Source organism: Harmonia axyridis, chromosome 2 (assembly GCF_914767665.1).
Source record: "Harmonia axyridis chromosome 2, icHarAxyr1.1, whole genome shotgun sequence".
Taxonomy (NCBI): domain Eukaryota; kingdom Metazoa; phylum Arthropoda; class Insecta; order Coleoptera; family Coccinellidae; genus Harmonia; species Harmonia axyridis.
This window is the reverse complement of record NC_059502.1, coordinates 47908794-47933927: the sequence shown is the minus strand read 5'-3', so window position 1 is coordinate 47933927 and position 25134 is coordinate 47908794. Positions and strand designations below refer to the sequence as shown.

Below are 25134 nucleotides of genomic sequence, written 5' to 3'. Positions count from 1 at the left end.
TTGATTCAAGTAAACTCAGTTCCACTCTATAAGTTAACTTCTCAAAAAAAATATCTATGTCCCCATGAGGTGGAGAGTTTGGCCTATATACACAGACAATTACAATTTTATTATTTTGAAAATGTATTTATACTGCTGACCACTCGAAGACGTTTGCCACACTAAGTGATTCAAAATTACCTTTTTCCTTTGCCTCTACATTAAAACGACAATAAATGGCGGTACCTCCATGCCGTCTCGAGTCACGACAGAAACTCGACACCAGGTTGAAACCACAGAGCTTGTAATATTCAAGCTCCCATTCACTTCTCCAATGTTCCGTCACTGCAACCACGTCATAGTTTTCCTGAGCAATCAAAACTTCGAATTTGTTGAATGATGTATGGTATATCCAAAGTCACTTGAACTAGTCCATAAAAATGCTTGGCCATAGATGTCCCTTTGAAGTGGATACCGCTATACGCTAAGTACCGGGGTTTATTTGAAAGTATTGTTGGGCACTACATTCAATGGCCCCAAACGAATTTCTAAAAACTTGGACAACCCTTGTATAATCGAATAATTCAGCTTCCTCCAAGTAACTTTGGATACACTATACCAATGGAAAGTAAATTTTGATGAATTATTCAAAATTCTTCAGTGCAATTTGCCGGCTTTATTTGATTCACTGTGTTGATGTTTTGTGTGTTGCCTATGAATGTTGACGATTGCAAGTTCTTTTTTTATTTCAGATTTTCGAAATAAACTACGAAATGAAAATTCTCCTACGATAACTCCTTCCGGCCAGTTCTCATGGTTACATTTTGAACTGAATAATTCCTCTGTATCGACGCCGACACTGAATGCAGAATTATTTCCTAGTGTGATTAGCTTATTAACCTCAATTTCTTCGTTTTTAATTTTGCCCTTGAGATAATCTTTGATTGTTTGCTCAGATATATATTTACCTTGTATTCTGCCAACGTATATCCATCGTCTTTTCATTACACCTTCGATAGATGAGTTAGTTGTTTTGTTCACACCTGTGCATATAATATTCTTTTTTGTTTTGCTCTTATAACGACTTATTGTTTTTCATTTTCCAGGGTTTATACCCTGTAGCTTACAGAATAAACCATATTATTATTATTATTATTCATTGTTTCCTTGTGATGAAGGTCCTCTGTGTTCATTACTTAGATTAGATTCTCTTCCCAAGTTGTGTCCGTGTTCTGTATCCTTGTCATTTGTTTGTGTACTTGTTGTCTTTCGAGTTGTCAAGTTATTTTTAGAGGTTAGTAGTTCCAGAGATCTAGGTTTTGACTTTTCAGCATACGTTGGTTTCTATTGACTAACTTCATTTCTCACATCTTGACTTGCTTCTTTGCTGTTTGATACTTTCTTATCTCTGTTTACCTTGTTGACGTTGATAGAAATTTCATTATTTTATCAGTGTTCTCACCTTGAATCAGGATTTTTTCATTCAATAGGGAGTTATTATCCATCAATATCTTGTTTATTCTTGTACTTCCTTCAATAGTTCTTTCAGGTGAAGTACCTCAATATTCAACTTTTTTTTTCACTTCTGAGTTCACTAATTTCTCTAGCGAGTTTATAAATGATACCCTCTTCGTGCTTGCAAGATGTAGATTTTGAACTTGCCAATATATCCATACATTTGGAGTGGAAAATATCAGAGCATTCATAGCATTTAATTGTACCCACCACTTTTTTCTGCATTGATAGCATTTAATTTCAATTTCTCAAACATTTTTGTCAGAGCCCCTTCCACACACGTCTTCATCACCCGCCATATTTGTAAGATTATCATTCAATGGCCTTGGACTCTGTTCTGGATTGCTCTTGTGACAACATACTCATTGGTGGTGACTTCAATGTGGACCTTTTGAAAAGGTCAAAAGGAAGAAGTAAGATTTTGGAACACTTCGATACCTATGAGTTAAATTATGTTTATGAAGAACCATCTAGAGTTTCCTTATCCTCGGCAACTTGCATTGACAACATTTTCACTAACATTGAGACACGAAATTGTTTGAAAAGTACTATCAACCCGCATCTATCAGATCACAATGGGCAGAAACTCGTAATTCCAAACAGCATAGCTGCAAATGATAAATGTGTTTACTATCACAGCATAACCGAAGAAAGTACCTACTTGTTCGTAGAGGAACTACAAGAGATCAAGTGGGAAAAAAGCATCATCTTTCAGGAAGCCGAGACTGCTTACAGGATTTTTCACAGCACCATCGTGAAGATGTTTCATAACTGTTTTTCACTCAAAAATTCAAGAAAACCACGGACCAATAAAAAAAAATTTGATGAAGGACAGGGGTTTGGAATCATTGAAGAACCAAGTTGAAGCAGTTGAAACAATTTTTAATGTTAGAAGGGATGAGGACTCAAAAAATCTCTATAAGTCCTTGATAATTCGATATAAACACTCAATTGATGACGTAATCAGGAATAGACATCTGAATACTATCAAAAAGGCCAACAACGTAACTAGGGCCACCTGGAACTTGATTAACTCGAATTTAGAGGGTCCTAGAGTCTCCGAAGAATCGAATAATATGTCGGCAAACTCTTTGAATGAGTACTTCAATAGTGTAGCTGAACCAAAAGCTCAATCAAACAGAAATTCAATGGATTTCATGGATTATGTGAGTAGAGTGAAGGTGGCAGATCCAGGTTCTATGTTTCTTTAGGGTACTTCGGCTGGGAAAGTCCAAGAGGTTGTGTCAAGGATGAAGAGCAAGACTTCTTGCGTCATATACGGTTTTAGTGTTGTTTTGTTGAAGAAGATTAAACATATAATATCGGAACCTCTCAGCCAATTGGTCAACTTATGCTTCCAGAAAGGTGTCTTTTCGAACTCTCTGAAAGTTGCAAAGATTACCCCAATCCACAAGAAGGAAGACAAAGATGATACGAGCAATTATAGGCCAATCGCTATTTTTCTAGTGTTTTCTAAGGTTTTTGAAGTCCTACTAGATCATAGAATCACAGAATATATAGATTCACGGGAAGTTCTAGCGGCATCACAGCATGGTTTCAGAAAATATCGATTTACTATTACGGCAATGGTGGAGGTGATGGAGTTTTTGCTAGGGGCACTGGGAAATCAGGAGGAGGCTGAAGTTTGTTGCTGTGATCCGAGCAAGGCGTTCGATCGAGTCGACAGACAAATGTTGTTGGACAAGTTGGAATATTATGGTATCCTATCTCAGCGACATATTTCAAACGGTGGCAGGGATGGATACCTTGTCTGATCTGAAGGAGAATAGAGTAGGTGTGCCACAGGGGTTCATTATGGGCCCACTGTTGTTTTTGCTCTTTATAAATGACCTGGAAACAGGAGTCACCTCTGGGAGGACATGCATTTTTGCGACGATACATAGTCTTTAAATAGGGCTGCGACTACAGAGGCGCTGAAGCTATCGATATCGGTGTCACTAAGAGAGGCCCTGAGGTGGTTCAAATCAAATAATCTGTTACTGGATGTTGATAAAACACAAACATTTTTAGTCACCACAAAAAAGATGAAAAACCCAAATGAATGTACGAAAGACCTGGTACTTCTTGGTTTCACAGTTAGTAGTTTCCTGTCAAGTTGCACATCGATATCATGTGTAGAAGATTATCGGCAGCGATATATTCCATCAGAAGAATAAAATACATAGTTAATGAGGAGGCAGCTTTGCTCACATACCATGCTCATTTCCATAGCATAACGGCGTATGGAGTTCTTCTGTTTCTTCTGTTCGGAGGCAAACCGTGTGCTTGTACAACAGAAGAAGGCATTAAGATCGATATCCGGTGTGAATTAAAGAGAAAGTTGCAGAAATTTTTTTAAGAGCCATAGAACACTCACTTTTTCCTCGTGCTTCATACTTGCCTGTTTGGTTCATTTGCATGTAAACCTGCATGAATTTGTGCAACACTCGAGTGTAGATATGTACTCGACACGAGGAAAGGATCAGCTAGTTCCACCTAAACATAGAATCAGCAAGACACAAAAAAAATAAAACTACTTGGAAGTGAAAATGTACAATGTCCTCCCTTCAGAATTAAAGGAATGGAATCAAGAGGTATTCAAGAAGAAGGTGAAGTCCATTTTACTAGAGAATGTTTGTTGAAATCTTTATGTAGGTTCTTCAGCCATGTTGGCAAGTATATTTAACGTGTGTCTAAATTTATGTCGATATTTTTTGTAATATATATATATATATATATATATATATATATATCTATATATATATATATATATATATATATATATATATATATATATATATATATATATATATATATATATATATATAATATAAAAAGTTAACAATTTAAAAGAAACATCTACAAAAATATCGACAGAAAACACATATTCGAACAGGAAAATGCTGAATTTTTTTATTTTAACATTTCAGAGAGTGAACACCACCTGTTTCTCTTTTTGGTACCCGAAAGCTTGATTGATATTTTAAATATAATTCAAAAATTTTTCCAAACACGTAGATTTCCACAGTCATAAGAAATTGATCCTACTGAATTGGACTTTTAGTTTCTGAAGGTGTCGAAACGAGCTTGAATGTTTATAAAATTTTTTGATAAAATTTAATTCAGATCAGTTTGAAGATTTATTTAAATTCCACGCATATACTGAAGATTACACATGAAATGAAGAAATCTCATCCACGTCGACTCAATACATCATGAATAAAAAATCGTTGACAAGTTTACGCTTAAATAAATAGTCAATGATTTCAAGGAGTGACCGACAAATGTTCTGATGCAAGTGCCATACAAATAATTTTCTATTTATTAGGTGAATCGAGTTTGTAAATTATAGGGGACTTGCTGAGCTTTGGAATTCGAACCTCGTATAGTATACAGTTCCTTATTACCATATATCTTCCAGCATATTGAGAAAACGTGAAGATAATTGTTATAGCAGACGTAATAATTACTATTAATCAATAACGATAAATTATGTCTTACCAATATTGAACACAACGCATGGGTGGGCAAAGTGTTCTCCAATTCCCAATCGTTCTTATCTCTAGATCTTGGCATGCCTCCCTGTTTGTTTAGTTCTCAGGGTTCTCTTTCAATGTGCTGCACTATGATGATTTTCATAATTTATAGGTTATATTTGTTATCATTCTCTCTCTGTTTTGAATATTAAACTGACATGTTCAAAACTTATAATTCTTTCTGTTTTTCAAATGAAGAGCAACCTTTTTGGTGCATAGAGTGCAGAGGGATTACACACTGCTTTATATGATTGGCATACCACATAAATACTCTCGGACTGATGTCAGCTTATATTTTCCCACTTTAAATAAATTATTTTTGTCCCATAACTTTTTCAAAAGTAAAATAGTGAAAAATTTTGTAGTAAGTTTGGAAACCAACACATAAGGGTCGGTTACTTCAGTGATGTAGCTCTGGACTTTCATGTTCGGATGACCATATACAGGGCCTTAAATAATAATAAATGATTATATCATCGTAGTAGCCTCTGAAAAATTTCGGATTTACTCATTGGGATTTTGGAAATAGTATATAAATAAAATAAATGAATAGAATTCCCTACACAATTTAATCACATAGCATAGGTACCAGTTTTATTGAAAGACTGTAGAAAATATTTGAAATTTCACCACAACGTTACGATTCTGGCTTGGTTGCTACTTATCTTTTATTTAAGTGTCACCAGGTCCCTTCAATGAATAACAATATTGCAGTTTCAGACGAATTTTCGTCCTTTCCTGAAATAAAATCTTAAATAACTCATCAATCTCAGAAATTTCAACCAGCAATATTCCCTTTCATCACGATCTCGCAATGATTTCAAACATTTAACTTCAATTCAATCATTGTTCGTTATGATATATTTCGAAATTTTTTTCCAAATCGTATAGGTACACAATCCAAAGTTTTCCTTCATAATGAACATATTGGTACCTATGGACTACCGAGAAGATTGTTAGTTTTACCTTGGCGAATTAATTCTCGAACACAAAGATAGTGTGGTGCAAAGAAAACTCAACATCTCGATTTTCCGGCTTCAAGATGATCATGTAGAAAATCACTCGGGCCCGTCAATTTCTGATTAGAGGGTGAACAACTTTATAGTTTTTCGCATCCCCTTAACAGCAACCCCTTAACAGGGATACGTACAACCCCCAACAATTTGAAGATCTTATCGAGAACTGTCTGATTCTGAACTTTCGCTCCAAAATTTTCATCGATAACGAAATGACAGTAAAAATAGTGGATAGTAAATAGTAATCATTTTAGTGATTAGTTTATTTAATGTTGGAAATGGGAACCATTCACTTCCATGCAGTAATGTAAGTTTTGCTGAAAACGTTCACGTACGTTACTCAAGATTTCTGGACGGTATTCATTAATGATCCGAGTTCGCAAATCATCCATTGACTCGGGCTGGGTAGCGTAAATCTTGGATTTCAGGTGACTCTATAGAAAGAAGTCCAGTGGATCCAGATCAGGTGCTTTTGATGGCTACTTAGTATGTCCCCTTCTTCCAATCCAGGCGTGAAGAAAATTTTCATCCAAGAACTGACGCACCGATTGAATAAATTGAGATTACCGGGTATAAAGAAGGGCCGATTATGTGATTTCCATGAATACACGCCCAATTATTCAATTTTCGGGGACGCGGAATATGCACCTCAAGAAATAATCTTGAATTTTCCACTTCACAGAACTGGAGTCGGCGATCTGGATCATCCTTATTTAGTTCCTGAACCAATCGTATCTTATAAGAATGGAATTTATGTTGTTGCAGGATTCTCATGATTGTTTTCCGTGAAACACCAAATACATCCGACAATTTCCTAGTATAGTATATCCAAAGTCGCTTGAACTAGTCCATAAAAACGCTTGGCAATAGATGTCTCTTTCGAGTGGATACCGCGATCCGCTTAATACCAGGGTATATTCGAAAATATTGTTAGACATTGAATTCACTAGCCCCGAAAGAATTTCTGGAAACTTGGACAACCCTTATCTAATCTAAATATTCTGGCTTCTTCCAAGTGACTTTGGATAGACTATACTCAAGGTTGGATCCATTGCTACAAAACCTGAGACAGTTCAGTTTTAGATTCTTTTTTAGAATGGATGCCTTACTTCAAATCAATATAATGGAAACTAACATTTATCATGTACAGGGTCACGCCTCCGGGATTAGTGTTTATATCTGTAGTTTACAGAATTCTTCTTCTTCTTAATGTGCCTTCTCCGTCAATTCCCTCATAAGAAGACAAACGAAGCAGAGTTACCAACGGTAAAAAAAATCAGTACTCCAAGAGCGAGAGAGAATATCACGGAAGGTAGTTCAAGAGTAGTGACATATGATAGACAGCGCCTTGTGTCAGGGGTGGACATAGAATCATCGAAACAACAACAACAACTTTCTGTGAAAGTCGGTTCATTCATGACAGAACAGAGACAGGCGAATGAAACCAAGGCATATAGTGGAAAACATAATAATCACAGAACGTCTGAACATAACCAACAAATAAACGGGACAAATATAAACACAAACTGTTCGCTTCAATCTGCAGAACAGAAAGCTTGGCTTTATACAGGGTCTTTCACGAGGAACCTCACCCATATTTATACGGGAAACTACTGACCGTATTTTCATGAAATTCAGCACTTATAAGTCTTTCACGATGCTGATGAAATCTAAAATATTTTCAAGGCATGAGCACCTCCGGTTTTGCCGGAAATGACGTCAACTTCCGTTTTTCAAATTAGAACACCATTTTTTCATTGCAGAAATAGATTCCTTAGAAAATTTCAAGTTATTTTGATGTAACATTTTTTAGTTTTGGTTGGAAAATTCTCTCTGAGCGGGAAAATTCGAAAAAAAAAATCGAAAATAGAGCTCTGCTGAAACAAGAATAACTTCGAGGTTTTTGGATGGAAAATTTTCATTTTTGGGATTTTTCAAGATGTAAGATTGATGTATCCACTTTAAAAATCGAAATCGCGATTCATGATACAGGGGGTGAAAAAATCGTTTTCAAAGTTAGGGATGACAAAATCGTGAAAAATCAATGTTTTCAAATTAGAACCCCATTTTTTCATGGCAGATATTGAATCTACGTTAAAAAATAATGTGAGTGTATGCATCACACCCTCGCCCTAAAGTGGATATTTTCTGAGTTATTCACAAAAAACTGTTTTTCGTCTTGAATTTTCAGCTATTTCTTTTCCCTTCACGCCAAAAAGATGAAATTTTCAGGAACTGTTACTCAAACCATGTTTTAGATTTTACTAACCTAATATGCAAGAGAAAAAAGTTACAGGTTGTTCGTAAATAGATGGCGAATTTTGATTCGAATTTGTATCGGAAACCTCTTTATTTCAACTAATCGGCCATCGGTTTTCTCTCCAGTGATAAATAAATAATTCCTTATGAACCATATGCAAAAACTTACCATGTTTTACATTCTTTTATTTTTAATGATAGATATCATTAATTACATCTACCAAATTCCTCTTTATTCAGTAGCATTTTGTGTTTACTATTAATTTGGTGATAATTCGTATTAATTATAAAATCGATCACTATGCCTAATTTTACCAATGAAGATTATTTAAATCTCATTCTACTTCATGTAGAATGTAATAAAGTTGTAGATAGAACGATTCGACTGTTCATTGACAGGTTTCCTGACCGACCCAGACCAACGAGAGATACCATTAACAGAACCATGACAAACTTGAGAAATGTCGGATCTTTCCTTAAGAAAACTATACACAGAGAAAAAAGTGTAATAGAAGATGAGAACAACGAAATCACAGTTCTTGCATATTTTCGTGTGAATCCTCAAAATTCTCTCAAAGATGCCGAGATTGATCTGGGATTATCTCAATCGAGTGTTTGGGGAATATTAAAAAAACATAAAATGCACCCATATAAATTCAATAGGGTACAGCATTTGAAGCAAACTGATTTCGTCAGGAGAACAGAGTTTTGCGAAGCTATGATGATTCGATTTCAAGAGAATGAAAACTTTTTGGACTGTATAATTTGGACATATGAATCTAAATTCACAGAGAATGGTTCTTTCAATAGGCATAACAGTCATTATTGGGATGAAGAGAACAACCACCACTTCAGACAATGGAAGTTTCAAGAGACCTGGAGTTTCAATGTTTTTTGCGCCATCAAAAATAATGCAATTCTCGATGTTCACATTTATGATGGGACTTTAACTGGTAAAATAGAACACTACACATGTTTGCATTATTTAAAGAATGTTCTCCCTTAGGAGATAGATATTCTGACATATTGACTCAAATAATTGAGCCGCTAGTACAGAACCATAATAACTTATGGTATCAACAAGATGGCGTGCCTCCACACAATTCACTCAATGTGTCAAATATCCTCTACAGGCTATTTGAAGATCGATGGTTGGCGAACAATGGTCCACATCTTTGGCCTCCACGTTCTCCCGATTTAACTCCTTCAGACTATTATGTTTGGGGTAGGATAAAAAATATTGTCTACTCAACTCCCCTGATTGATAAAGAGGACTGCATAGAACGAGTCAGAAATGCGTTCAGGTTTGTTTAGATTTTTAGATTCATAGTTTTGAAACTCAATTTGGTTTTTAAACACTTTTGCAGATCTCTTCCTCCCGATGAAATAAGAAGAGCAACGCACGAAGCATTCCTGAGACGTATAAATAAATGTCTAGAAATTAACGTTCAAAACTTTGAGCATCTTCTCTAGTTATAACTGCGAGAGTTTGCCATGGTTCTCCTAATAGTAACTTGAAGTCGGTTTCAAGAAGGGGTGAAAAATCTACAGCATGGTTTAAATAACAGTTCCTGAAAATTTCATCTTTTTGGCGTGAAGGGAAAAGAAATAGCTGAAAATTCAAGACGAAAAACAGTTTTTTGTGAATAACTCGGAAAATATCCACTTTAGGGCAAGGGTGTGATGCATACACTCACATTATTTTTTCACGTAGATTCAATATCTGCCATAAAAAAATGGGGTTCCAATTTGAAAATATGGATTTTTTACGATTTTGTCATCCCTAACTTTGAAAGCGATTTTTTCACCCCCTGTATCATAAATCGCGATTTCGATTTTTAAAGTGTATACATCAATCTTACATCTTGAAAAATCCCAAAAATGAAAATTTTCCATCCAAAAACCTCGAAGTTATTCTTGTTTCAGCGGAGCTCTATTTTCGATTTTTTTTCGAATTTTCCCGCTCATAGAGAATTTTCCAACCAAAACTGAAAAATGTTACATCAAAATAACTTGAAATTTTCTAAGGAATCTATTTCTGCAATAAAAAAATGGTGTTCTCATTTGAAAAACGGAAGTTGACGTCATTTCCGGAAAAACCGGAGGTGCTCATGCCTTGAAAATATTTTAGATTTCATCAGCATCGTGAAATACTTATAAGTGCCGAATTTCATGAAAATACATTCAGTAGTTTCCCGTATAAATATGGGTGAGGTTACTCGTGAAAGACCCTGTATAGGAAGGATAAATAATAAATGCACAACAGACGACGTTGTGAAATTCCTCAAAGATAACTTTCCAGAGACAGGGATACAGGTGGAACAAATTTCGAACGAGGAGAGAACTAGCAAGTCGTTCAAGATTGGAGTTGACTTCAAACTATTGGAAGTCATCAGTAAACCGGAGTTTTGACCACAAGGTGTAATTATCAGAAGGTTCAAATTTTTTCGTACATGAAAAATTTACAAAGAAAGAAACATTCAATATTCTGAACTTAAACATCAGATCAATTAGAGATAAGATAGAACAACTTGAGTATGTATTAGAAGACGAAAATATAAAGCTGGCTATTATTACAGAACACTGGTTGGGGAGATTAAATGTGGAACAACTAATTGTTCGGAATTTCGACTTGGGAGCCCATTATTCCAGACCTAATGGCTCTGGAGGAGTCGTCATAATAAACAGAAACAATTCGAAAGTTGGACCTCTGGACTTTGTGGGGAAATATTCGGTGGAGGGACACATCGAATTAACTGAAGTCTATGAAAAAACGTTCCGTAAAATCATAATAGGAGTATATAGACCACCTAATGGTATATTTCAGACGTTCTTGGCAAACTTCAGAGCCTGCCTGGACGAGCTATATAGTCTGGATCTAAACTATGAAGAGATTTATGTAGCGGGAGATTTCAACCGGGATTTGAAAAAGTATAGTGGAAATAGTAGAGAGACCTTCAGGAATTGATGGCGGATTATGATCTTCATGCTTTGTTTACCGAACCATCAAGAGTGTCAATCAAGTACGCTGATAGATAATATCTATTCTAACAGTAAAAAGAACTCGATTGCATACAACATTGAACCACATATATCAGACCATAAAGGTCAAGTCCTTAAGTGTCCTCGAGAGTATATAGATCCTGAAAAGAAAACAAGAAAACTAGTTAGAGCATTGGCATGTAAAAACATCGAAATATTTAGAACAACTCTGAAGGAAGAATCATGGGACTTTGTGTATGCTGATGGAACTGCCAAGGAGGTTTTTGGGAACTTATGGACAAGATTTCTGGAGGTATTTGAAAGTTCTTGCCCACAAAAAATTAAGACTGTGAAAGAGGGAACCTCAAGGTTAACATTTAAGATGAACAAGGAAATAAAAACACTAAAAAATAGGTTGGATGCACTATCTATTATAATGCATAGTAGACAAGATGATGCCAGTAGAAAAGCTGACAATATCTGTAAAAAACTATATAAGGATAAAATAGTGGAAATTAAAAGGAAAAAGAACCTGGAGAAAATAGAAAATGCTGAAAATAAAAATAAAGCGGTATGGAAAGTGATAAAGGACAATTCAGTGAGAAGAAAAAAATCACTCAAACAAGAAATGGACTCAGAGGAATTGAATGACTATTTTGTAAAGATTGGTTCTTTGATTGAACAGAGCTGTCCAAGAATTGCTGTATGTGCTGATGAGCTGCAAAAGAAAACAGGGAGGTCAGTGTTAAACTCTATATACGTGAGAAATACTACAACAGCAGCTGTTTTGAAGATTGAAAAAAAACTCAAAGCGAAGGATTGCAGAGACATATATGACATATCTCCAAGCTTAATGAAGCAGGTTCTACCGAGCATCGCGGAGCCGCTAGCATATATCATCACAAAATGATGCAACGATGGATATTTCCCAGAAGAAATGAAGAAAGCGAAAATAATACCTGTATTCAAAGGAGGGGAAAGAAACACGGCTTCAAATTATAGACCGATTGCGATTCTTCCTAGTCTCTCTCTAAGATAATGGAGATGGCTATAAAAGATAAATTAACCAACTTTCTTCAAAAGTTCAATATAATCTGCAAGGAAAAACATGGTTTCCAAAAAAATAAATCCACCAATACAGCAATATCTTCTATACTGATAGGCGCTGCTCATGCATTCGACTAAAAAAGAAGAGTAAACTAATAGCATGCGATTTAAGCAAGGCATTCGACTCCATAAATCACGAAGTCTTGAAACAAAAGTTAGAGTTCTATGGCATCAGAGGCGTTGCATTGAAGCTAATAATGAGCTACCTGCAAAATAGAGAACAGAAAGTATTAGTTCAAGGAAAATGTTCTAGATGGAGACTGGTTGAGTGTGGGGTTCCTCAGGGGTCTGTATTGGGACCGGTGCTGTTTCTTTTGTACATTAATGATCTACCATCAAGTGTATGTTCAGATGACACCGTTCTTTTTGTAGATGATACTTCCTTCCTCATAATTGATGAATCCGAGAAATAACTTGAAGAAAAAACAGAATCTATACTGAAGCAGGCGGAGATGTGGTTTCATGCAAATAGGTTGAAACTGAATAAAGAAAAAACTCAACATCTAAATTTCGATACTAACCTGAAAACAAGCGCTTCCCTCAAGTTCCTAGGCGTGTTTCTACAACCTAATCTAAAATTCACGGTACATACAGAAGATCTCGTCAAAAGACTGTCAATGGCCACGTACATGATAAAGAGGACGAAGCAGATTGCAGGGAAGCAGGCATCTCGCCACGCATATTTCGGATACTTCCACAGTCTCATCAGCTATGGACTGTTATTTTGGGGTAGAGGAAATGATAGCAAGAGGATCTTTATAAAATAAAAGAATGCTATACGTGTCATCTGTGGTCTGAATAGTACTGAAAGTTGCAGAGGTTATTTCCAGCTGGAAGGTATTCTGACCCTCACTTCTCTGTACATACTTGCTTGTATCGTGTACATCCATGAAAACAAGGATAATTTATCTAAAAACTGTGAATATCACAAGTATGAAACAAGAAATGCAGGAATGTTCACAGCACCGTACCACAGAATAAATGCTGCTCAACTGAGTATCAACCATAAGGCTATACAAGTATACAATAAGATCCCAGAACGATTAAAAATCATGGACAAAAGGATAATGAAAAACGAGATCAAAAAGATACTTGCTCAAAAGGCCTACTACTCGATGGAGGAATACTGGAGTGATCAGTTTTGGTAGTTCATCTCAGGAAATGTTGAAGATGTTTGTAATTCTGTAGATTTCATTGTTTGTTTTATATATTTGATTAATTTTGTATTTCTGACACCCCTTGTAATTTTTGATGGGTCGAAGTTGTTCACAGTATTTGTATTTATAGTGTGAATAAATATATTATTATTAAAATATATTAACGAAGGTTGGATATCACCATGGCATATTCCTCTCTGCTTTCGGCGGTTCTCATGAGTTGTTCGAAATTTAGGCCAGTCCACTGTCGTATATTTCTCAACCATGACAGTTTCTTTCTTCCCAGCCCGTGCCTGCCCTCGATTTTTCTCTATATAATGAATTTAGCATATCGGTATTTATCGTTTCTCAAGATGTGGCCCAAATAAGATGTTTTACGGATCTTTATAAGCTTGAATAGCTGACGTTCGGGTCCCAACCTGCGCAATACTTCTTCATTAGTTGTGTGTGAAGTCCATGATATCTTAAGGATTCTACAATATGTCCACATCTCGAAAGCTTCTAATTTATTGAAGGTATTCGCTTTGAGCATCCATGTTTCGGCTCCATACAATAGTGTTGACCAAACGTAGCATTTCGATAGTCTCAAACGCAGACCGAGGCCGATTCGCGAATCCGAGAGAAGCTTCCTAAGTCGCACAAAGCAGTTTCTGGCTTGTTCTATTCTTGATCTAACCTCCATGTCTGGATCCAGTTTGCAATCTTCCCAGCACCCCAGTTACCGAAACCTATCTACCTGCTCCAGAACTTGTCCGTCTATCTGAACCGGTCGCGGGACATTTTGTGATCTTTTAATGACCATAACTTTGGTCTTTTTTATATTTATTTTCATACCAAACTCTTCACAAGACCGACACACAGCGTCAAGGAGCAGTTGAAGACCCACATCCGAGTCGGCAATCAAGACAGTATCGTCCGCATATCTGATAGTATTGATATTCACGCCGTTAACCTTGATTCCCTCAGAGACGTTCGCCAGAGCTTCGCTGATTATGAGATCCGAGTACAGGTTGAACAGCAATGGTGATAAAACACAGCCCTGCTTAACTCCTCTGCGAATCTTTATCGGGTTTGAGGTCGAGCCCTCTATTATAATCCTAGCACTTTGATTCCAATATATATTCTGTATCGAAGCAATGTCCTTTGAGTCCAGTCCCACACCACGAAGAATGTCCACCAACACATCATGTCTCACTCTGTCAAATGCTTTCTCGAAATCGATAAAGCAAATGAAAATGTCTCTTTGTTGATCGTATCATTTTTGTGCTAACACCTTTAAGCCAAACAAAGCGTCTTTCGTGCCCATTCCGCTCCTAAAGCCAAACTGATCGTCTCCAAAGTTCGATTCACATTTTCTAGAGATGTGATTATGAATTATTTTAAGTAGGACTTTCAATTCATGGCTCATTAAACTTATTAAGCGAAAATCTCCACAGTTCTTGGGGTTTGTCTTCTTTAGTAATGGTATAATAACTGATTCCAACCATTCTCCAGCCATTTTTCCGGTTTCATAGATACGGTTAAAGAGAGCAACAAAGTCGATGTTGTCTTCGCTGATCAGTTTTAAGATCTCTGGGTATATTTCCCAGAGATTCCCCGCTTTTATGCTGTTGTACAGGGTCTTGATGTAACTTTCCCATTGTACTAGTTTTTCCTCTGTATTGCTCAGTAATTTTCTATCTGGACTGCACATGTTGTGAACTGTGAATTTCTTACCTGTCGACGTGAACACTTTTACTTTCTTATGAAAATTGAAGAAGTCGTGGCGTGACTCTAGTTCCTCGATTTCTAGACGTTTATCTTCTATCCAGCTCTCCTTGGCTCGTTTTATTTTGCCACGAATTATCCTGTTGAGATGTTTGTATTGATCACAGTCATTAGCAGATTTGGTTTCTCTCCGTGCATTCATTATATAAAGAATTTCCTCCGTCATCCATTCCTGCTCATGTTTTCAAGAAGTTGATTTTAGTGTTGTTTCCGTGGTTTTATTCAGGATCTCTTTTATACTCTTCCACATGTTATCTACATCTATGGTCAGGACGGGAATTCGTGAAACACCAACAAGGTGCTTATTTAATTCTTCGCTTACTGTTTGTTTGTCTCTTGTGTCTTTTAGCAGTTCAATATCTGGTCTTCTCGAAGGTTTAGGTATTTTCATGATTTTCCATCTGGGGCTCACACTGGCGACTACTGGATTATGATCTGAGCCAATATCGGCCCCTGGATACGGTCTGGCACCGACAACTGCATTGTGGTATCTTTTGTTCACCATTATAAAGTCTATCTGATTGCGTACCACCTTGACACTAGTATGCTGGGGCGATGTAAATGTATAAAGTTTGCGAGGATGATGTCTTAACCAGGTATTCGTCACCATCATGTTATTTTGCTGGCAAATTTCGACGAGTCTGTTATCCCCGACTTTTGCCTATATGCGTAGGATTTATCCTCGCCGTCGGCTTCTCACTCCCCGCTAAGAGGAACATTCACTGAATCCCAGAAATTTAAAATATCAGAAGGGTAGAGCTCGGTCTTGTCCGTTCTTTGTGGTCCCCCTGGTTCTCGTCGAACTTCTGGTCCTCTTACACGTGATCCTTGGACCTGTCCTTCGTTTCCTAGGAATTTTCTCACCGTCCTAGCGGTACCTAAAAGAACAGCTTTTTGCATTATATTACATATATACTCACTTAGTCCCAGTTGCTTGATATTCCTCTTGAAATTTGTGGGCACTATTTCAGTTGTTGCGATGATAATTGCAATAGTTTCGTTTTTTATGTTTATCGACTAGTAATATATCTGGTCTATTGTGAGGGACTGTTTTATCAGTCAAATCTGTACGATCCCAGTACAGCTTATAGCGTTCGTTTTCCAGGGTGGTCTCAGGTCGGTACTTGTGATATGGCATTTTTCAGAATGAATTAGTTTAAATATGGTTGCCAATTATTAGTTTAGTATCTTTCCAACGGCATTGTGTCTCTCTTTATATTCATTTCCTGCAAACATTTAACATCCTTACATGATATGATGGATTGTCTCATTTGTTGGACACCCATATCGGCATCGATTGTCAGTAATAGTTCGATCCTTTATGATATGCCTGCTGTAAAAACTTAGTTGAGATCACTTGATCTTGTATGGCTAAAAGAAAACCTTCCGTTTTTGGGTACATTGCACCTGATGTGAGCCAATAGTTCGAAACTTCAATGTCAACATGATCCTGGTTCAACTCGTTGAAATGTCTTCCATCCAAGGGCTTATCTCTCCATCTTTGCAGTTTTTCTTGGTTTGTCTGGTGGTTATATGAAAATTGCTTCTTGTGATGTTGTTAAGGTGGTGATTCGTCTGCTTCACACAGTATTTTGTTGAACTCTGATGTACAAGTTCCATGATGCCCGTTAGACCCCTGCCTCCTTTATTTCTCGGGAGTGTTGTCCTCTCAATGCTGCTTTTCGGATGGTGCTTGTTTGCTTTTGTCATCAACGTTCTTATTTTACGTTGCATGTTTTCGAGATGTCTGTTTTGCTCCATGGAACTATACCGAATGAATATGTTAGAATTGACCATGCATATGTGTTGATGGCTCTCGTCATGTTCTTGCTGTTGAGATTTGTTCTCAAGATTTTTTTGGTTCTCCTAATGAACTCAGTCGTTAAGTCTTGCTTCATTCTTTGGTGGTTGATTCCTCAGTTCTGTTTCATTCCAAGGTATTTATAAAGATCATTCGACTTCATTGCTTCTATTTGCTGTCCATTTGAGAGAGTAATCAGTTCATCTTGAATTCTTTATCGCACTACGCTGAGAGTACGACATTTGTCCAATCCGAATTCCATACCTACATCTTTCGAAAAATGTTCCACTAGTTTAACCATAATTTCTAGGTGCTTCTTATTACCTGTTATCAGTTTCAAATCATCCATGTACAGCAAATGATTGAGGGTGGTAGTATTATTATCTCCCCTAATGTTGAAACCCTTTTCAGTAGCATTCAGCTGTTTAGAGAGTGGGTTCAGCGCCAAGCAGAACCATAAAGGGCCCAAGGAGTTTACTTGAAATATTCCCTCATTAATTAGAATCAGCCTGGTTTTTATGTTTACCGTGGAAAGCTCGATGTTCGTTTTCCAATTGTCCATTGCAAGCTTTAGAAAATTTGTTACAATTGGATCGATCTTGTATATTTCCAAAATTTTCGTCAGTCAGACGTGTGGAAGTCAGTCGAAAGCCTTCTTATAATCCAAATAAGTCATGAAAAGGTTTCTATGTTTCTTGAAGGCTTGGTTGCATATGATGAAATCTATTACTAGCTGTTCCCTGTTCCTTGTGGATTCTTGGAACATCCTTTCTGCTGTGTAGTACCTAATTATTTTATTTTTCTCGCAATGTTTGTAGATACGAGATGCTAAACATGATGTGATGATTTTGTATATTGTTGGTAGACATGTTATAGGTCTGTATTTTGATGGATCCATAGTGTTTTGAAAAACCTTCGGTATTAGGTGAGTGATACCTGTTTTTAAAAATGTTGGCATTTCTGTTGGATTATGTATTAAATTTTTTATGTATTCGACTAGCCTGCCGTGCAGACACCTAAACTTCTTCAACCATAAGTTGTGAATTCCATCTGGGCCTGGAGATTTCCAATTGTAAGTGTTCTTCAATATTTCCTGTAGTTCTTCAGACGTTATTACACTATGTGGCATACTTTCTATGGTCTCACATGATTTCTCCTCTCTTCTTATCCAACGCACTTTGGAGTTGAAGGGAGTTGGTGTTGATAGTTGATCGGTCCAAAAACTCTCCATATCTTCGGCGCTTGGAGGACTCCCTAATTTTGTTGACCTTTGTTCACTAAGCATTCTATAAAATTTCTTCTCAAAGTTTCCAAAAATCATATTGTCATGTTTTCGTTTATAGCTCTCATTGTATCTTTTCAGTCGTTCAGAGTATACACTCAATTTTTGTTTGAGTGTATCTAGAGTTTCTTAAGCACTTTCATTGTTGGCGTCGTGGTTTGCATGTCGCCTATCGCGATCCATAATTGCATTCGCTATTTTTAGTAGTTTTCTCGACGGAGAACCTTTTTCAAATTGTGTTAACCTTCATATATCTTGTCGGAGTGTATGTCTTTTTTCTTCTTTTTTTTTTGCCAATGTGGTTTGTTATGCTGTTTTTTCTGGGCTGGTTGCTCATTTCTAGGTTTTGTCTTCACGCTGAGCACCGCTGATATTGTAGAGGCTGCACAGTAGGTAATAAGATGCAATGACTCGAGATCTGTAAAAAAAGTCTTGACATTGCACCTATAGTTTATTTATATTCTATTTTGAAATTAAGTATGGTTATATCTGTTTTTTGTTCTTCAATGAGTAATCCAAAAATATAATAAATTCTGATTGCTTTATAGAATTTTCACTGAGTATTCAATCGAAAAATATATTCAGAAAAGTAAATTTAAAAATTTATTCACCTCTTAACCACTTATAATTATAACAGAAAAAAAATTTGAAATTCACAAATTAAAAATAATTTCATGCAAAAATGCTTTTAATGAGTGAATCAAAGCTGTTATGTGCAGAAAACTTTATGTAATTTAATAGTAAATAGTATTTCAAGAAAAAATAGAAAACTTGAGTGTAAAAATAGTCTCTAATTTTTTTCATACAAGTTTAATCAATCATTAATGTAATGAAAAGTTTCAATAAATAAAGACTTTAGAAAGTAATTTACACATCGGCTGATAAATTGGTTTCAATTTTGAATGTTACAGTACAACTGTGATGTTGTTATTCTTCATATACTAAATGGATTCTTTGAATTTTTTTCTGTCTTATTATGATATGGCTCTTCCAATCACTAAGCTACACTATTTAAATTTATCAACCAGTTTGTTCTGTTTTCTTCACCAGTTAAGACATCACAGTTAAAATGATCCGTAAGAGTTATATGATTAGAATGCAAGAATGCATGAATGCAACAATTATTGAAGAGCCTTTGGTGAAGAAGAATATGCATATTTTAACCCATTAATGCCCAGAACTATGAACAGAAAATGTTTGAATATGAACTAGAAAAATGTTAAAAAAAAATCTTTGACTTGTATTTTATGATTGAGAGCATGGGTCGCTAACAACCCCTTGGGCACTTACAGGACGAAAAAGGTATATGATATATTTTTTTTATTCATATGAGTTGAAGTGAAAATAAAAAGGAAAAATCATTCAAGTTCATGAAATTCGTCAAAAAAATTGTAGTGGAAATTTACGACTTCCGCATGCCTTAGTTGTTTTATTTTTACAAAGCGAGCATCTTGCTTATTGGCAGATTATCAAGGGGAGTCCATTTGAAGTAGTATTAAGCCCTCCTTGGTTTCATTTAATGCCGATAATAATATTTTTTCTCTACGAATTATGAGCCGTCGGCAGCTCAATCTAGCAGATTACACAATAACAGCTGATGATTTGTCGAGTGTCAGTCGAAGTCGAAAGAATACCGATTTCCTTGCTAAACTGGTTAGTGCGTACCCTTTACTTATGTCTCTCTAAATCCGCAAAATGTTAATGAACAATTATTTTCTGAAAACAAATCTACTTCTATGTATTCGATTATCTTCAGTTTCATGGAAAATTTAATACTCATTTCATACTTAATGAGAAATTGGGGGGTCGATAATAGGTACACTTGAAATATGCTGTGTCCTGAATATCGACACAGATGTCGATAAATAGGCCTGGCAAGATGATTTTTGATTTTCTAACAGAAACTCACTTTCAATGTTTTACCCAATTTTTGTTCTGTTGGTATATTCAAAAAAACCCCAATTTTCCATGTAGACAATTATCGTCAAATTATCAAATAGGAGTTCAAAAAACTTTGGTGTCGATACAACGTACTACATTATGTCGATAAATGATGTCGATAACTAACACTGAATAATCCTCAATTTTAGGGAAAACTATTGATTGTTATTCAAGTTCTGTCATTATATCTAGTTCAAAAATATTGGGAATTTACCCCAACATCAATCAACATTCGATTATGACTCTATTTTTGATTTTATTGACCATTCTTCCACTATTATCGAGAATCGGATCATTCATGAGACGGTTATTAGCTACCTATATTTAATTTCCAGTATTATTTCAACAACCGAATTATGAAATTATTCTCCATTCATAGATTTATATAATCCTTACGATCATCCCTGTCAAAACATCCAGGTATCCAATATCCATCAATTCCTCATTGAAAATAGTGTACCTTCTATCTCTACACATGAATATACTTGACAAATCTTTTAGGTTTTTCTTTCTAGAGTCCACTGTTGAATAAGACTACCATTTGCAAATATCCAGTTTTCATCCAGATAAATGAATTTAACATTTTGTTGCAAATATTCTCTGTATTTACCATGAATTCGTACTCTATATACTATATATTTTTTTGATTATCAATAAAAATTTTCTTTTTATCAACTGTTTTGAACTTGTAATCCATTAATTGTTTGTAATGTTGTCTTTGTTTAATTAAAATCTTTTTGGTCCACAGCTATCATGCTATCAAGACTGATATAATCGTTGCTTCTGATTTTGGTAACAATCAAATCATTCAATGATTCTTTGAAGGTGAAATCGAACAACACATGTGTTCTTCCTCTAATAATGGCCTTCTTCCTTATAAGGAATAAATACACAAATTAAATAATCGAAATTAATGCAATGAAATTCCACCATTTTTTGGATCAAAAGCAATAACGATAGCACAAACTGAACCAAATTCAATCTCCTGTCAATGACATTTTCAATGCCTACCAACCCGAATTCTCCAATTCTAAATATCACTGAATGAGCCATTACCATTACACAGCCACCCGGGATGTCAATAATTCCTGAAAGGACTATACACATGCTTTGTTGTTTGAAATTGACAATTGTTTTGTATGGCTTATCTCAAAAGAATATAGAAAATGTTGTTTGCCCTCGAATCAGATTCAAGGTGTTAAGTTTTCCACCATGTGTTATATGAAATCTTCATTAATTTCAAGAATTTTTCATTACTAAGAGCATTATTGATTACGCTTAGGAGGGGTATCCACCTATCCTACTTCTCTTTGGTCACTCTGCATATTTCGAAGAATTGAGGTCTCATTCAGAGCAATAAGAATGGACGCCTTCATGAATAATTTTCCTTCTTCAGAAAAAATGGAGATTCTTATTCAACTATGACACTTACCTATGTGGACATATCTTCAATAAAAGAAATAAGTGTATGCAAACAGATTGATTTATGATTCCAGTGAACGAAATATAACGGGAAATCAGCAAACAATGCAAATTAAGTTCGCATTTTGTAATAAGGCTAGAACCGATTCACAGATGGAGTTGGAAAGTTGCAGTGGGTTGATGTTGATGGACCATACAGACCTGAAAAACAATATATCATCCAGTTATCCGTCACAATCAACTCAATGATACAGTTTGAACTCAAACAAACGACAACGGGAATATTTATGCTTGACAGATTGAGATTTATGCCTTGAGCAGTGCGCTACGCATTTTTGATTGAAGAAAGTGTATGTTACATATTGGTTCGATCGGTGGTTATAAGTTCCCACGACCTCTGCTGCCTATCAGATGATGGCGAAACCTGAATCAGATGAAAATACGTACCATTGTCTCATTCGCCATCTGAACAATGAAATAGATTGTTCCCATATATCACAATATATTTCTACGTTCATCCGTACTGATTTTCATGGTAATCAAACATCGATTTCATTGAATCAATAAACATATTCTTCGTGAAAACTCGATTGTATGATATTAGATGTATTTTTTTTTGTATTTCATATTTTTTTTTTTAATTATTTTATTTTTTTATTTCAATGACACATTGATGTCCTGAGTCAGATGATCTTCATTCATATATGCTGAGTTTCAATGTATTCTAATCATAGATTTCAGTATCAAATAATTATTTATGGCCAAAGGCATTTAGTGGATGTTTCTATGCCTTGAGGAAGACGACTTGCAAACTCGAGGGCCTCTGAGTCTAGGGGTTGTAGATCACTTGTGGTCATTAACATTCCTTGATATCCGTAGATACGTGTTTCGGGTTTTCGGTCGTCTTCAGTATGGTGAAAAAGTGTTGGCATTAACAACGCTTGATGGGAAACAACATACAAACAGAGACAACATAAGCCAGCCGCTCATTTTTGGTTTCGGTAGATGTCTTTATACTTTTCCTTTGCTTTTAAACAATTCTCCTCATTGTTCTTTTTGTACAAACTTTCATGTCATACCAGTTTATTACTACTCCCATGAATTTGAACATTGAATTTATTTACATATCCAACTGAAAGCTATATCGATGCTATGGAAACTGTCAGAATTAGTCACTTGATAAAATGGAAAAAAATTGTAAAATTTCTGAAAACGCGTGAAGTCTGCGAAAACCTTTTGGACAAAACGGACACGAATCTCCTATGACAAAAAAAAATACAGAAGTTTTGTATAATGGATAGCAGAATACTCTATGGAATACATTAATGAAACTGCAGTGCTCGGATACTTTACCGGTGTCAACATGCTGAAGGGGTGCAATAAAGAACCTGTCTTTGTTCTTAATCGAAGAAGTGACTCCCACCAATTCAGCTCTGAAATTTTTTTTTCGGAGTGTATCCACGGTGAGTAAGAACGGCAGGATTACTATCGAAGTAATATAAAAAAAAAAAAATTGTGAAAAAAATTACTGCAATACCAAGGTTTCTTTCAAACATTGAAAGAATCGATCGAGCCTATTACGCACAGAAAAAGAATCTACATTGAAGAACCTTGTGATGAAGGTAGTGTACACTGACATTTATTGGTAAGTTTCAATTACGTCGAAGTATTTGTTCATCTCTTCTGGCCCAATATTTAAATCCCTCTTTTGCCTTTGATGTCTGCTTTCAGCTCTAATTATCTGCGCTAATATCAAGTGGTGTTTATTCTCAGCATTATTTAGTTTTTATGTCGGGGTCTCTTAGTTCTGATATTTTCTGAGCATTTTTTATGTTTGTAATAGGACTTTCTACTTATCATCTTTCTTAAATTTCATTATCTTTTTCGATTTATTTTTTTCATCTTTCTATTACATTGGAATTTTTCTTCAGGGAATGTTCGGTGAAATTTCAAATTGGAAAGTGAGTTCTAGATGGTTTAGTGGTGCGAACTGCTCTATCTGGGCAAAATTAGAGACCATAGCTAAAATGGCCGGAATCATCTATATCAGTTAAATGAACCACTCTTTATTATCTGCCAATTTTTTCTAATATTATCCTATCAATAAGGATAATATTTTCAATTGAATGCTATGGTCACACTCTTTGCAAATTTCATTCAACATCACTCGAATAACTTCTAACCCGTTCTAACCTGATTTGAATAAAATTCTTGACAAACTTCCCATAGTATTAGGTTACCGAGTGAATATAATAATACTCATATTACTAGGTAGAATATACATGATCACATAACTAGGAGATCAAGCCACCTCATTAGTAAGTTGTTCTTAAATGCTTGTATCTCGGACAACACTGATGTTTTGATAATTGCTAGAGATGCGAACCATCAACATTTTGTGATATTTCTGCCTTTCCATCAAGCTTGCTTTTCCACAACTAACGTTCCTACTCACAACTAATGACCGGGCCCAAATAAGGGCAATACGGTGGTTGTTCGTAATATTATATTATTTCATAAGGAGGAGAAGTGCTGGCGAGCTTTACCCGCCGAACGGAGTGAGGTTAAAATGTAAAGTTAAAATAAAATTGAAGTTCTTAAAATCTTTAAATTTCATCTATCTGTGTAAATATATTTTCAAAATAAAAAACATAACAAGTAACTTCCATTGAATGATTTGCTGGATTGTTTTGGATTGAGTTTAACGTCACAGTGTTCCACTAGAGAATTCACGAACATAAACGGTCATACCAGTATATCAAAAGTTGATTACATCATTACTAATGTTGATCCACATGACTATAAATTTGTAGTTTTCGATCCCCATACTAGTGATCATAAAGCTATTTCACTACAGGTGAATTTCAGACTGGAACACAAGCAAAAGATCGAAACATATTCTTTTAGGAATCTAAGTCAAAATAATGTAGATAATTTCTTAGTCTCATTATCTAAGTGTAATTTTGCTGAACTTCATTCGCATTCTGATATTGATGCATGTTCAGAGACATTCGTTGATATTGTTCAATATTATCTTGAAGAAAACTGTCCTATGCGTAAACGAACTTCAACCCCTTCGGTAAAAAAAATGGATAACACCCGAGATAATCCAGAGTAAACAGAACCTGTCGAACCTCCATTGGCTCCATAGAAATTTTGGCCTCTAAGATACTTATGAAAACTACGAAATAGCAAAACGTCAGCATATTGCGCTGATAAAACGCAAAAAAAATAAGTTTTATAGTTCTGTTATTGACAATTCTTCGAACAGAAATGAGACAGTTTGGAATATTGTAAAAAGGAGTTACTGGAAAAACAAATAGTGGTTGTTGTAATATTTCCATAAATTCAGATGGAGAATTATGTAGCG

At 35.5% G+C, this 25134-nt stretch overlaps 1 long non-coding RNA gene across 1 annotated transcript; it reads right to left on the bottom strand.

Moving 5' to 3' along the window:
- Nucleotides 1-4834: 4834 nt before the first annotated feature.
- Nucleotides 4835-22897, bottom strand: LOC123672723. Its single transcript, XR_006746349.1, has 3 exons — nucleotides 22212-22897; nucleotides 21775-21965; nucleotides 4835-5768 (listed from the first exon to the last, which is right to left on the bottom strand). It is a non-coding gene; the product is annotated as an uncharacterized LOC123672723 (long non-coding RNA).
- Nucleotides 22898-25134: the final 2237 nt, after the last annotated feature.